General features: G+C 45.2%; 1 long non-coding RNA gene across 1 annotated transcript in view; it reads right to left on the bottom strand.

Annotated features, from left to right (window-relative positions):
- Window positions 1-12,641, bottom strand: part of LOC143768744 (uncharacterized) — a 37,185-nt gene extending 24,544 nt beyond the window's left edge. The window contains exons 1-3 of the long non-coding RNA XR_013214006.1: window positions 12,513-12,641; window positions 8,663-8,712; window positions 8,405-8,500 (exon numbers count right to left, since the gene is read on the bottom strand). This is a non-coding gene — a long non-coding RNA (uncharacterized LOC143768744). The remainder of the gene's footprint in view (window positions 1-8,404; window positions 8,501-8,662; window positions 8,713-12,512) is intronic.
- Between the last annotated feature and the right edge of the window lie 892 nt (window positions 12,642-13,533).

The following is a 13,533-nucleotide window of genomic DNA, read 5'->3' on the forward strand; positions in this document are numbered from 1 at the left end:
ATCCCTGCAGTATCTGCTGCCTCAGACCCCTCACATTGTGCGGCTGATATAAGTTCTGCATTTCTTTCTGGACTTCCTTGCTCCACACTCTGCACAGTTTTATTTTTAATGTCCTTTTTACCAATTAAACTTTTACTTTTTCTACTCTCCTTCTGGGCTCTGGATCCCCTTTTTTTCTCCATAGCCCAAGTTATCTTTCTGGGCACAGAGTTTACATCTTTGTCCAGGTTTTCTTTCCGAATGGCCAGCTCTCGTCTGCAGTCATCCAGGCTCTCACTTTTCATCAGTTTTATCTTAGTATCAGTCTCATTCTGAATTTCATCTTTTAATTTGCAGATTTGCAATTCCAGCTTAATAATGCTTTGCCTTGTAACTTTAGCACTCATTCGGGCAACATAACAAGCAGGTTTAGAAGACTCACCAGCCACCTTTTCCAGGTCTCCATTACCATCAGATCCATGCTGCAGGCCACACTCCAGGCTGGGAGCTTCCCCTGGATCATCAGCCCAGCTTCCCTCCCCTCCACCTGGGTCAGAAGTCATGCCTCCGCCCTGCTGGGAGCTCACAAACACACGTCTATCCTCTCCTATGGACAAGAATAGAACTACTATAATACTGCCCCTATGTACAAGGATATAACTACTATAATACTGCCCTCTATGTGCAAGAATATACTATACCTACTATAATACTGCCCCTATGTACAAGAATATAACTACTATAATACTGTCCCTATGTACAAGAATATACCTATTATAATACTGCTCTTATGTACAAGAATATAACTACTATAATACTGCCCCCTATGTACAAGAATATAACTACTATAATACTGCCCCCTATGTACAAGAATATAACTACTATAATACTGCCCCATGTACAAGAATATAACTACTATTATACTGCTCCTATGTACAAGAATATAACTACTATAATACTGCTCCTATGTACAAGAATAGAACTACTGTAATACTGCTCCTATGTACAAGAATATAACTACTATAATACTGCCCCTATGTACAAGAATATAACTACTATAATACTACTCCTATGTACAAGAATAAAACTACTATAATACTGCCCCCTATGTAAAAGAGTATAACTACTATAATACTACTCCTATGTACAATATAACTACTATAATACTGCTCCTATGTACAAGAATAGAACTACTGTAATACTGCCCCTATGTACAAAAATATAACTACTATAATACTGCCATGTACAAGAATATAACCACTATAATACTGCCCCCATATACAAGAATATAACTACTATTATACTGCCCCTATGTACAAGAATATAACTACTATAATACTGCTCCTATGTACAAGAATATAACTACTATAATACTGCTCCTATGTACAAGAATATAACTACCATAATATTGCTCCTATGTACAAGAATATAACTACTATAATATTGCTCCTATGTACAAGAATATAACTACTATAATACTGCTCCTATGTACAAGAATATAACTACTATAATACTGCCCCCTATGCAGAGGCGTAGCTAGGGTTTCAACTTGGGGGGGGGGGGGGGGGCGAAACATCTGAGTGGGCCCCTAACCAGCTAACCCTGATTACAACTGCGGTTGCGCACTCTAATTGTGAATATAGGGGAACCTCAGAATATGACCGCACTGTTATTGAAAATAAATCTATATACAAAAACGAACATTGACTTTACCGCCATATTGTGACCATATGCAACTTTGATGGTCACAATACTCTGATTGCCCCTATAACAATAATGCTTAAGTGCCCACTTAACATTTAATAATGTCCCCTAAGTTCCCCCATGTACTGCTCTATTATACACAGTATGGTGAGCTCAAAGCTTCCCTATACACAGTCTAAGGCCCCCACAGCTCCCCTATACACAGTATGATGATTCTATAACTCCCCGATACACCGTATGATGTTCCCACTGCTCCCCTTTATACAGTATGATCCCACTGCTCCCCTCTACACAGTATAATGCTGACAGAACTTCACTATAGAACGTATAATGCCCCCCAGAGCTCCCCCATATACAGTGTAATGGGCCAACAGCTCCCATATGCACAATATGCCTTCACAGTCTCCTATACACAGTATGATGGACCCCCAGCTCCCTTATACACAGTATGATGGGCCCGCAGCTCCCTTATACACAGTGTGATGGGCCAGCAGCTCCCTTATACACAGTGTGATGGGCCAGCAGCTCCCTTATACACAGTATGATGGGCCCGCAGCTCCCTTATACACAGTATGATGGACCCGCAGCTCCCGTATACACAGTATGATGGACCCGCAGCTCCCTTATACACAGTATGATGAGCCCGCAGCTCCCTTATACACAGTATGATGGACCCGCAGCTCCCTTATACACAGTATGATGGACCCGCAGCTCCCTTATACACAGTATGATGGACCCGCAGCTCCCTTATACACAGTATGATGGACCCGCAGCTCCCTTATACACAGTATGATGGGCCCGCAGCTCCCTTATACACAGTATGATGGGCCCGCAGCTCCCTTATACACAGTGTGATGGGCCCGCAGCTCCCTTATACACAGTATGATGCACTCACCGCTCCCTTATACACAGTATGATGAGCCCGCAGCTCCCGTATACACAGTATGATGGACCCGCAGCTCCCTTATACACAGTATAATGGGCCCGCAGCTCCCTTATACACAATGTGATGGGCCTACAGCTCCCTTATACACAGTATGATGGGCCCGCAGCTCCCGTATACACAGTATGATGGACCCGCAGCTCCCTTATACACAGTATAATGGGCCCGCAGCTCCCTTATACACAATGTGATGGGCCTACAGCTCCCTTATACACAGTATGATGGACTCGCAGCTCCCGTATACACAGTATAATGGGCCCGCAGCTCCCTTATACACGATGTGATGGGCCTACAGCTCCCTTATACACAGTATGATGGGCCCGCAGCTCCCTTATACACAGTATGATGGGCCCACAGCTCCCTTATACACAGTATGATGGGCCCGCAGCTCCCTTATACACAGTATGATGGGCCCGCAGCTCCCTTATACACAGTATGATGGACTCACCGCTCCCTTATACACAGTATGATGAGCCCGCAGCTCCCTTATACACAGTATGATGGGCCCGCAGCTCCCTTATACACAGTATGATGGGCCCGCAGCTCCCTTATACACAGTATGATGGGCCCGCAGCTCCCTTATACATAGTATGAAGGACCCACAGCTCCGCTATACACAGTATGATGGACCGGCAGTTCCCTTATACACAGTATGATGGGCCTGCAGCTCCCTTATACACAGTATGATGGACCCGCAGCTCCCTTATACACAGTATAATGGGCTTGCAGCTCCCTTATACACAGTATGATGGACCCGCAGCTCCCTTATACACAGTATGATGGGCCCGCAGCTCCCTTATACACAGTATGATGGGCCCGCAGCTCCCTTATACACAGTATGATGGACTCACCGCTCCCTTATACACAGTATGATGAGCCCACAGCTCCCTTATACACAGTATGATGGACCCGCAGCTCCCGTATACACAGTATGATGGGCCCGCAGCTCCCTTATACACAATGTGATGGGCCTACAGCTCCCTTATACACAGTATGATGGGCCCACAGCTCCCTTATACACAGTATGATGGGCCCGCAGCTCCCTTATACACAGTATGATGGGCCTGCAGCTCCCTTACACACAGTATGATGGGCCTGCAGCTCCTGTATACACAGTATGATGGGCCCGCAGCTCCCTTATACACAGTATGATGGGCCCGCAGCTCCCTTATACACAGTATGATGGGCCCGCAGCTCCCTTATACACAGTATGATGGGCCCGCAGCTCCCTTATACACAGTATGATGGGCCCGCAGCTCCCTTATACATAGTATGAAGGACCCACAGCTCCGCTATACACAGTATGATGGACCGGCAGTTCCCTTATACACAGTATGATGGGCCTGCAGCTCCCTTATACACAGTATGATGGACCCGCAGCTCCCTTATACACAGTATGATGGACCCGCAGCTCCCTTATACACAGTATAATGGGCTTGCAGCTCCCTTATACACAGTATGATGGGCCCGCAGCTCCCTTATACACAGTATGATGGACTCACTGCTCCCTTATACACAGTATGATGAGCCCACAGCTCCCTTATACACAGTATGATGGGCCCACAGCTCCCTTATACACAGTATGATGGACCCGCAGCTCCCGTATACACAGTATGATGGGCCCGCAGCTCCCTTATACACAATGTGATGGGCCTACAGCTCCCTTATACACAGTATGATGGGCCCACAGCTCCCTTATACACAGTATGATGGGCCTGCAGCTCCCTTACGCACAGTATGATTGGCCCGCAGCTCCTGTATACACAGTATGATGGGCCCGCAGCTCCCTTATACACAGTATGATAAGCCCGCAGCTCCCTTATACACAGTGTGATGGGCCAGCAGCTCCCTTATACACAGTATGATGGACTCACCGCTCCCTTATACACAGTATGATGAGCCGACAGCTCCCTTATACACAGTATGATGGGCCCGCAGCTCCCTTATACACAGTATGATGGGCCCGCAGCTCCCTTATACATAGTATGAAGGACCCACAGGTCCGCTATACACAGTATGATGGGCCCGCAGCTCCCTTATACATAGTATGAAGGACCCACAGCTCCGCTATACACAGTATGATGGGCCCGCAGCTCCCTTATACACAGTATGATGGCCCGCAGCTCCCTTATACACAGTATGATGGGCCCGCAGCTCCCTTATACACAGTATGATGGACCTGCAGCTCCCTTATACACAGTATAATGGACCCATAGCTCCCTTATACACAGTATAATGGGCTTGCAGCTCCCTTATACACAGTATGATGGGCCCGCAGCTCCCTTATACACAGTATGATTGGCCCGCAGCTCCCTTATACACAGTATGATGGACCCGCAGGTCCCTTATACACAGTATGATGGACCCGCAGGTCCCTTATACACAGTGTGATGGGCCCGCAGCTCCCGTATACACAGTATGATGGGCCCGCAGCTCCCGTACAAACAATATGATGGACTTACAGCTCCAATATACACAGTATGATTGACCCGCAGCTCCCATATTGCTGCCATATTCACATTATGATGGACTCACAGCTCCCTGTCATGATTTGGATGCCCTGGTCATTTACTCATCCTCCGACGTATTCACTATTTTGTGGCACTGCTGCAGTGCCGCTGCTCAAACTTGTGAGCGCAGCTTCTGACTGGCCAGAAGTTAGAAGCTATGTCACAAGCGCTCAATGTAAGACTATGAGGCTATGTGCACTTGTTGCGGATTCGTGTGCGGATTTACCGCGGATTTCTTGTTTTTTGTGCAGATTTCACCTGCGGAATCCTATACAGGAGCAGGTGTAAAACCCTGTGGAATCTTCAAAAAGAAATGACATGCTGCGGAAAATACAATGCAGCGTTTCCGCGTGGTATTTTCCACACCATGGGCACTGCGGATTTTCCATAGGTTTAAATGACACTGTAAACCAGATGGAAAACTGCTGTGAATCCGCAGCGGCCAATCCGCACCGTGTGCACATAGCCTGAGAGTGAGAGAGAGGCCAGAAATAGGCTCCCACAGACTCACACTGATTAGTGACCTCTGCGCTGCTCCATGAAACACTGGAGCCTCGGACAGGACACAAACTGCAGGAGACGGAGCCGAGCCGAGACAAAAACAGATGAAAACGCCAGAAGGTGAGTATCAGACAGAGGGCAGGGGACGGGGATTGTCAGCACCGCTCCAGTAATGAAATAAAAAATAATGCTGGAGTGGTGCTGTAAATGTGATGCAGCTCTTGGTTACTGTATGGGGGCTCCTTATACTAATACTCATAAAAGACCCAGGTGGTACGTATCAAAAGCCCCCGACCCCCCATCTCCAGCCTCCCCAGACAGCAAATATTACATGTGATGGAGTACATATAATATCATAACTAAACATTATAATATTCAGCCCCCAGTGACCTGTCCCCCCTCCCCCACTTCAGCCCCAATACCCCATCATCTCACATCCACCCTCTCAGTGCCCTGACCCCCCTCACCCACCTTCTGCCCTCACAACCCCCAAATGGTCTCACATTCACCCCCCAGTGCCCTGTCTCCCCTCCCCCACAATACCCCCATGGTCTCACATTCACCCCCCAGTGCCCTGTCTCCCCTCCCCCACAATACCCCCATGGTCTCACATTTACCCCTCAGTACCCTGTCTCCCCTCCCCCACAATACCCCCATGGTCTCACATTTACCCCTCAGTACCCTGTCCCCCCTCACTCACTTTCAGCCCCCACAATACCCCAGCGGTCTCACACTGACATACCTGAATTTAATAAACCTAACAATTTCCATCCCCAGCACTTACTGATAAAGTTTGCAGGCAGGACCAGGAAGTGTCTAGGTGAAATGCACGGTGTGGGCACTAGGACCCAGCGTGCCTGAGCCAATCCCAGCGTGCACAGAGTGAAGAAAACTGCAGCCGGGGAAAAGCTTCATGATTAGGTCAGAGTAGTGATGGGCAGTCCGGCTCTTTTTGGTGATCCGGCTCTCATGGCTCCGCTCACCAAAAAGAGCCGGCTCTTTCGGCTCACAAAACGGCTCTTTTTGGATCCTAAATGGATCCCTATTGAATAGCTGTTCATGCGTCCGAAACCCCGCCCACCTACTGCAGAAACTCCGCCCACTTCTTAGAGCCAATTAAATTGAAGAGTGGACAGGGTTTTGCTCAGGTGGGCGGAGTTACGCCTCCCGAAGTCCTGGATTTTACGCCCAGTGAGAGCCATTCAGGAATTTTAGTGGCTCTCACTGGCGTGCCGGCTCCCATCGTTCACAGCAGGGAGCCGGCTCTTTGTGTCGGCTCGTTCGCGAACGACACATCACTAGGTCAGAGGGGCGAAACCATTCACTGCAGGGGGGAGACTCTGCAGCCGGCCACTGTGCTAATAGCAGCCTGCAGAGTCTCCGTCAGACGGGAGCAGACATTATACTGCTCTGCTCCTATGCGGTGTTCTGCCCTGGCTCCCGGTGGGCCCCTTCTTGTGACAGGGCCCGGGGCGACGGCCCCCTCTGCCCCCCCAGTAGCTACGCTACTGCCCCTATGTACAAGAATATAACTACTATAATACTGCCCCTATGTACAAGACTATAACTACTATAATACTGCTCCTATGTACAAGAATATAACTACTATAATACTGCCCCTATGTACAAGACTATAACTACTATAATACTGCCCCTATGTACAAGAATATAACTACTATAATAATGCTCCTATGTACAAGAATATAACTACTATAATACTGCCCCTATGTACAAGAATATAACTACGATAATACTGCTCCTATATACAAGAATATAACTACTATAATACTGCCCCTATGTACAAGAATATAACTACTATAATACTGCTCCTATGTACAAGAATATAACTACTATAATACTGCCCCTATGTACAAGAATATAACTACTATAATACTGCCCCTATGTACAAGAATATAACTACTATAATACTGCTCCTATGTACAAGAATATAACTACTATAATATTGCCCCTATGTACAAGAATATAACTACTATAATAATGCTCCTATGTACAAGAATATAACTACGATAATACTGCCCCTATGTACAAGAATATAACTACTATAATACTGCCCCTATGTACAAGAATATAACTACGATAATACTGCCCCTATGTACAAGAATATAACTACTATAATACTGCCCCTATGTACAAGAATATAACTACTATAGTACTGCTCCTATGTACAAGAATATAACTACTATAATACTGCTCCTATGTACAAGAATATAACTACTATAATAATGCTCCTATGTACAAGAATATAACTACGATAATACTGCCCCTATGTACAAGAATATAACTACTATAATATTGCCCCTATGTACAAGAATATAACTACTATAATAATGCTCCTATGTACAAGAATATAACTACGATAATACTGCCCCTATGTACAAGAATATAACTACTATAATACTGCCCCTATGTACAAGAATATAACTACGATAATACTGCCCCTATGTACAAGAATATAACTACTATAATACTGCCCCTATGTACAAGAATATAACTACTATAGTACTGCTCCTATGTACAAGAATATAACTACTATAATACTGCCCCTATGTACAAGAATATAACTACTATAATGCTGTTCCTATGTACAAGAATATAACTACTATAATACTGCTCCTATGTACAAGAATATAACTACTATAGTAACGCCCCCTATGTAATTTTTGCTATTATGTAGGTCCTTTTGTTATTTCCCCCTTTTTGTCAGTGAGTGATGCAGAACGCCTAAAGTTATGGAGTGATTTCTCACCTTGCTCTCCGGACCCTTCATTTTGATCTTCACTATCGCCAGAATTCTCATCATCTTTTTCTCTTCTGGGGTTTTCGTTCAGATCGTCAGATTTAACTTGATGTGGTAAATAAAGGATACAATCTCTGATTTTTTTTTTATGTTTTGTGTATAAGGAATTTGTATAAATGCAGAGATGTTGACAGAAAACTGAAGTTTAGAAAGGAAGCTGCGGCTGTGGGAGAGGAGCCGCCTGCTTTTCTCTCCCCGGACACTTACCTCCTGATGCCGGGATTATCAGCAGAAGTAGAATCACGGCCACATTCATTCTTAAAACACAAAAATAAAGTAAAATCTATAAAATACAAATAGTAAACAGGAGGATTTCCTTGCACAGATGATGTTTTCTATGTAGCGTTTATTAGTGTCAGGAGGTTGCAGCGAGCCTCGTACCATAACGTGCCACTTTATTAGGGGATCTTTTTAATCATAGACCTGAGACAGGGACAAGGGGGCATCCTCTATGTCTGGAAGAAAAAAGGTTTAAGCATAATAACAGACGCGGATTCTTTACTGTAAGAGCAGTGAGACTATGGAACTCTCTGCCGTATGATGTTGTAATGAGGGATTCATTACTTAAATTTAAGAGGGGACTGGATACCTTTCTGGAAAAGTATAATGTTACAGGTTATATATACACTAGATTCCTTGATAAGGCGTTGATCCAGGGAACTAGTCTGATTGCCGTATGTGGAGTCGGGAAGGAATTTTTTTCCCCAATGTGGAGCTTACTCTTTGCCACATGGTTTTTTTTTGCCTTCCTCTGGATCAACATGTTAGGGCATGTTAGGTTAGGCTATGGGGTGAACTAGATGGACTTAAAGTCTTCCTTGAACCTTAATAACTATGTAACTATGTAACCTGTGTGTATATATGTGTATAATATATATGTGCTTGTGTCTATTATATGTATATGATATATACAGTTGTGCTCAAAAGTTTACATACCCCGGCAGAATTTTTGCTTTCTTGGCTTTTTTCAGAGAATATGAATGACTAGATGGTGGCCCGATTCTAATGCATCGGGTATTCTAGAATATGCATGTCCACGTAGTATATAGCACAGCCACGTAGTATATTGCCCAGTCACGTAGTATATTGCCCAGCCATGTAGTATATTGCCCAGCCACGTAATATACAGCACAGTGCCACGTAGTATATTGCCCAGCCACATAGTATATTGCCCAGCCACGTAGTATACAGCACAGAGCCACGTAGTATATTGCCCAGCCATGTAGTATGTAGTATATTGCCCAGCCACGTAGTATATTGCCCAGTCACTTAGTATATTGCCCAGTCACAGTATATTGCCCAGTCACTTAGTATATTGCCCAGCCACGTAGTATGTAGTATATTGCCCAGTCACTTAGTATATTGCCCAGCCACGTAGTATATAGCACAGCCCATGTAGTATATTGCCCAGCCACGTAGTATATAGCACAACCCATGTAGTATATTGCCCAGCGCACGTAGTATATTGCAATGTGGGCATCATATCCCTGTTAAAAAATAAATAAAATAAAAAAATAGTTATATACTCACCTTCCGGAGGCTCCGGATCCAAGCAAAGTGGTTACCGACGCTGCTCGTGTGCTCCGGTCTCAAAAGTGCATTGCGGTCTCTCTCGATGAAGACGTAGCGGTCTCACGAGACCGCTACATCATCATCTCGCGAGATCGCAGCATGGACCGGTTACCGGAGCGTCGCGAGCGGGAAAGGCCTGTTGTCGATCCGGGGGCCGACGGACGGTGAGTATATAATGATTTTTTATTTTTTTTATTATTTTTAACATTAGATCGTTTTACTATTCATGCTGCATAGGCAGCATGAATAGTAAAAAGTTGGTCACACAGGCTTAATAGCAGCGTTACCCAAGTGCGTTACACCACGGTCAACGCTGCCATTAACCCTGTGTGAGTGCAGACTGGAGGGGAGTACGGAGCGGGCACTGACTGCGGGGAGGAAGGAGCGGCCATTTTTCCGCCGGACTGTGCCCGTCGCTGATTGGTTGTGGCTGTTTTGCCACGACCAGTGACTTGGATTACATGACAGACAGAGGCCGCGACCAATAAATATCAATGACAGACAGACAGAAGGACTGAAGTGACCCTTAGACAATTATATAGTAGATAACACCAAACCTTTTTCTCCACTCATGGTTAGTGGTTGGGTGAAGCCATTTGTTGCCAAACTACTGTGTTTTCTCTTTTTAAGTCATAATGACAACCCAAAACATCCAAATGATCCTGATCAAAAGTTCACATACCCCATTTCTTAATACCGTGTATTGCCCCCTCTAACATCAATGACAGCTTGCAGTATTTTGTGGTAGTTATGGATGAGGTTCTTTATTTTCTCAGATGGTAAAGCCGCCCACTCTTCTTGGCAAAAAGCCTCCAGTTCCTGTAAATACCTGGGCTGTCTAGCATGAACTGTGCGCTTGAGATCTCCCCAGAGTGGCTCAATGATATTGAGGTCAGGAGACTGAGATGGCCACTCCAGAACCTTCACTTTGTTCTGCTGTAGCCAATGACAGGTCGACTTGGCCTTGTGTTTTGGATTGTTGTCATGTTGGAACGTCCAAGTACGTCCCATGCGCAGCTTCCGAGCTGATGAGTATAAATTTGCCTCCAGCATTTGCTGATAAGGTGCTGCATTCATCTTTCCTTCATCTTTGACCAAGTTTCCTGCGCCTTTGTAGCTCACACATCCCTAAAACATCAGCGATCCACCTCCATGCTTTACAGTAGGAATGGTGTTCCATTCATCATAGGCCTTGTTGACGTCTATTCAAATGTAACGTTTATAATTGTGGCCAAAAAGTTCAATTTTGGTCTCATCACTCCAAATTACCTTATTTCAGAAGTTTTGAGGCTTGTCTCTGTGCTGTTTAACGTATTGTAGGCGAGATACTTTATGGCATTTGTGCAGTAATGGCTTTCTTCTGGCGACTCGACCATGCAGCCCATTTTCTTCAAGTGCCTCCTTATTGTGCATCTTGAAACAGCCACACAGCTAGTTTTCAGAGAGTCCTGTATTTCAGCTGATGTTATTTGTGGGTTTTTCTTTGCATCCCAAACAATTTTCCTGGCCATTGTGGACAACATTTTTAATGGTCTACTTGACGGTTTTGTTTTTACAGGGCCCCTGATTTTCCATTTGTTAATCACAGTGTGAACGCTACTGACTGGCATTATCTATTCGTTGAATATCTTTTTGTATCCCTTTCCTGTTTTATACAGTTCAACTACCTTTTCCCGTAGATCCGATGACAATTCTTTTGCTTTCCCCATGACTCACAATGCAGAAACGTCAGTGGCTGGATGAAAGATGCAAGAGTGTGTCTGGATCCCAGAAACTCACTCGGCTTTTATGCACACACACTGATTACAAGCAAACAGGTCACAGGTGAAGATGTTACCTTTAGTAGCCATGCACACCCATTTGTGTCAACTTCCGTGCATGTTATCAGACCAAAATCACCAAGGTGTGTTAACTTTTCATCAGGGTCATTTAGATGTTTTGGGTTGTCATTATGATTTAAAAAGAGAAAACACAGTAGTTTGACAATAATTGGCTTCACCCAACCACCCTCCTATATACTCTCCTATACATCCTACTATATACTGTCCTATACACTCTCCTGTACACCTTCCTATATACCCTCCTATATACTGTCCTATACACCATACTAAATACTCTCATATACATCCTCCTATATACCCTCCTGGGTTACTGCAGTTGTGGCAGCCTGTATTACATGTATGGGCAGCGTCATAAAATATCTGCATTTGATAGGCTTTAGAGAACGTAAATTGTCCTAATGGAATGATTCCAGTAATTCGTGCATTATATGGGACTGTCATTTACACGGTTTCCCCTATACACTGGGTGAGCTGATCCCAGATTTGCGAGTTAATGGAAAATTTTAGTACTCAGTGCCCTCCGTTTCCTTGGGGTTGTCCAGCAGCGCTCACTTCCTCTGGGCTCCTAATAATGGAGCCTCTATCGATTTGCCCCAGCCACCTGGTTCCGGTTTGCCCCCCGAGGTGAGGAGAGGGAGACTTACTTGTGTCTTCGGCAGAGAATCCTGTTGTGTTTTCTTCTAGCACGTTCTCAGAATATGAGCAGAAGCAAACGTCTGAGGTCTGAGCCACTTCCCCAAAAGACTTAAGACATCAGCAGAAGAGGGGAAGAGTCTGAAACTGATCTGATCAGGATGAAGAGGAGCAGCAGCGCCGACACAGACGATCACCAGAAAACCTGCAGCCACTCGTCACCAGAACGGTCATGCAGCACATCTCCATAAAGTTCTGCAACTTTCTAGCGCACTTTCACCTGCAGGACGGCACATTTATAGATCTATGCCTGCAGTCATTAATAAGGATCGGGTCACACGGGCTCGTTCCCAACAAGCCCTTTATTTGTTGGATGTGATCAGGGCAAGATTATTAGCAATGGAAGAAAATCATCAATGTTTCCATTCACTAATGAAGAGGATGTACTGACTCAGAGACCAGGTAGTATGGATGCTAACTGGCAATGCTCCAAAACACAGGAGAGAGGACCGAGACAACATTTTACCCTTCAAAGACTGACCTCTGCAGACCCCATTGGATAGGAGGCACTTGTATCAATCATTGAATACTAATTTCTCATTCAGTCCCATTGCCTCCGATGTGTAACCTCTGGCCCCAAGAACTCCAGTATATAACATTCAGTCTATCACCCAACGGTGTATAGCCTCTGGTCCTTAGACCCCCCCCAGTGTATAACCTGCAACGCCAATATATACCATCCAGTCCCTCAACCCCCCCACAATGCAATTCTCCTTTACAAGTGTAACAGAATGGCCGGTATTGCAGAGCTTACCGATACCAGTGTGGCCGGTGGACCCTCAGCAACTCAGCCAAGAAGCAGAGACCCTGTGACGTTACAGCGCCAAGGAGCAGATGAGTCTGCTGACCCCATAACTGCAGAGTCCAGACCTCATTTGGTATCAGCACAAACATCGCGCCCACATCAGGAGCTTTGTGACCGAGCGGCTGCATGCAGTTGTACATCACCAAGCATAATGCCGAGCGTCGGAT

This window comes from Ranitomeya variabilis, chromosome 4 (genome assembly GCF_051348905.1).
Source record: "Ranitomeya variabilis isolate aRanVar5 chromosome 4, aRanVar5.hap1, whole genome shotgun sequence".
Classification (NCBI taxonomy): domain Eukaryota; kingdom Metazoa; phylum Chordata; class Amphibia; order Anura; family Dendrobatidae; genus Ranitomeya; species Ranitomeya variabilis.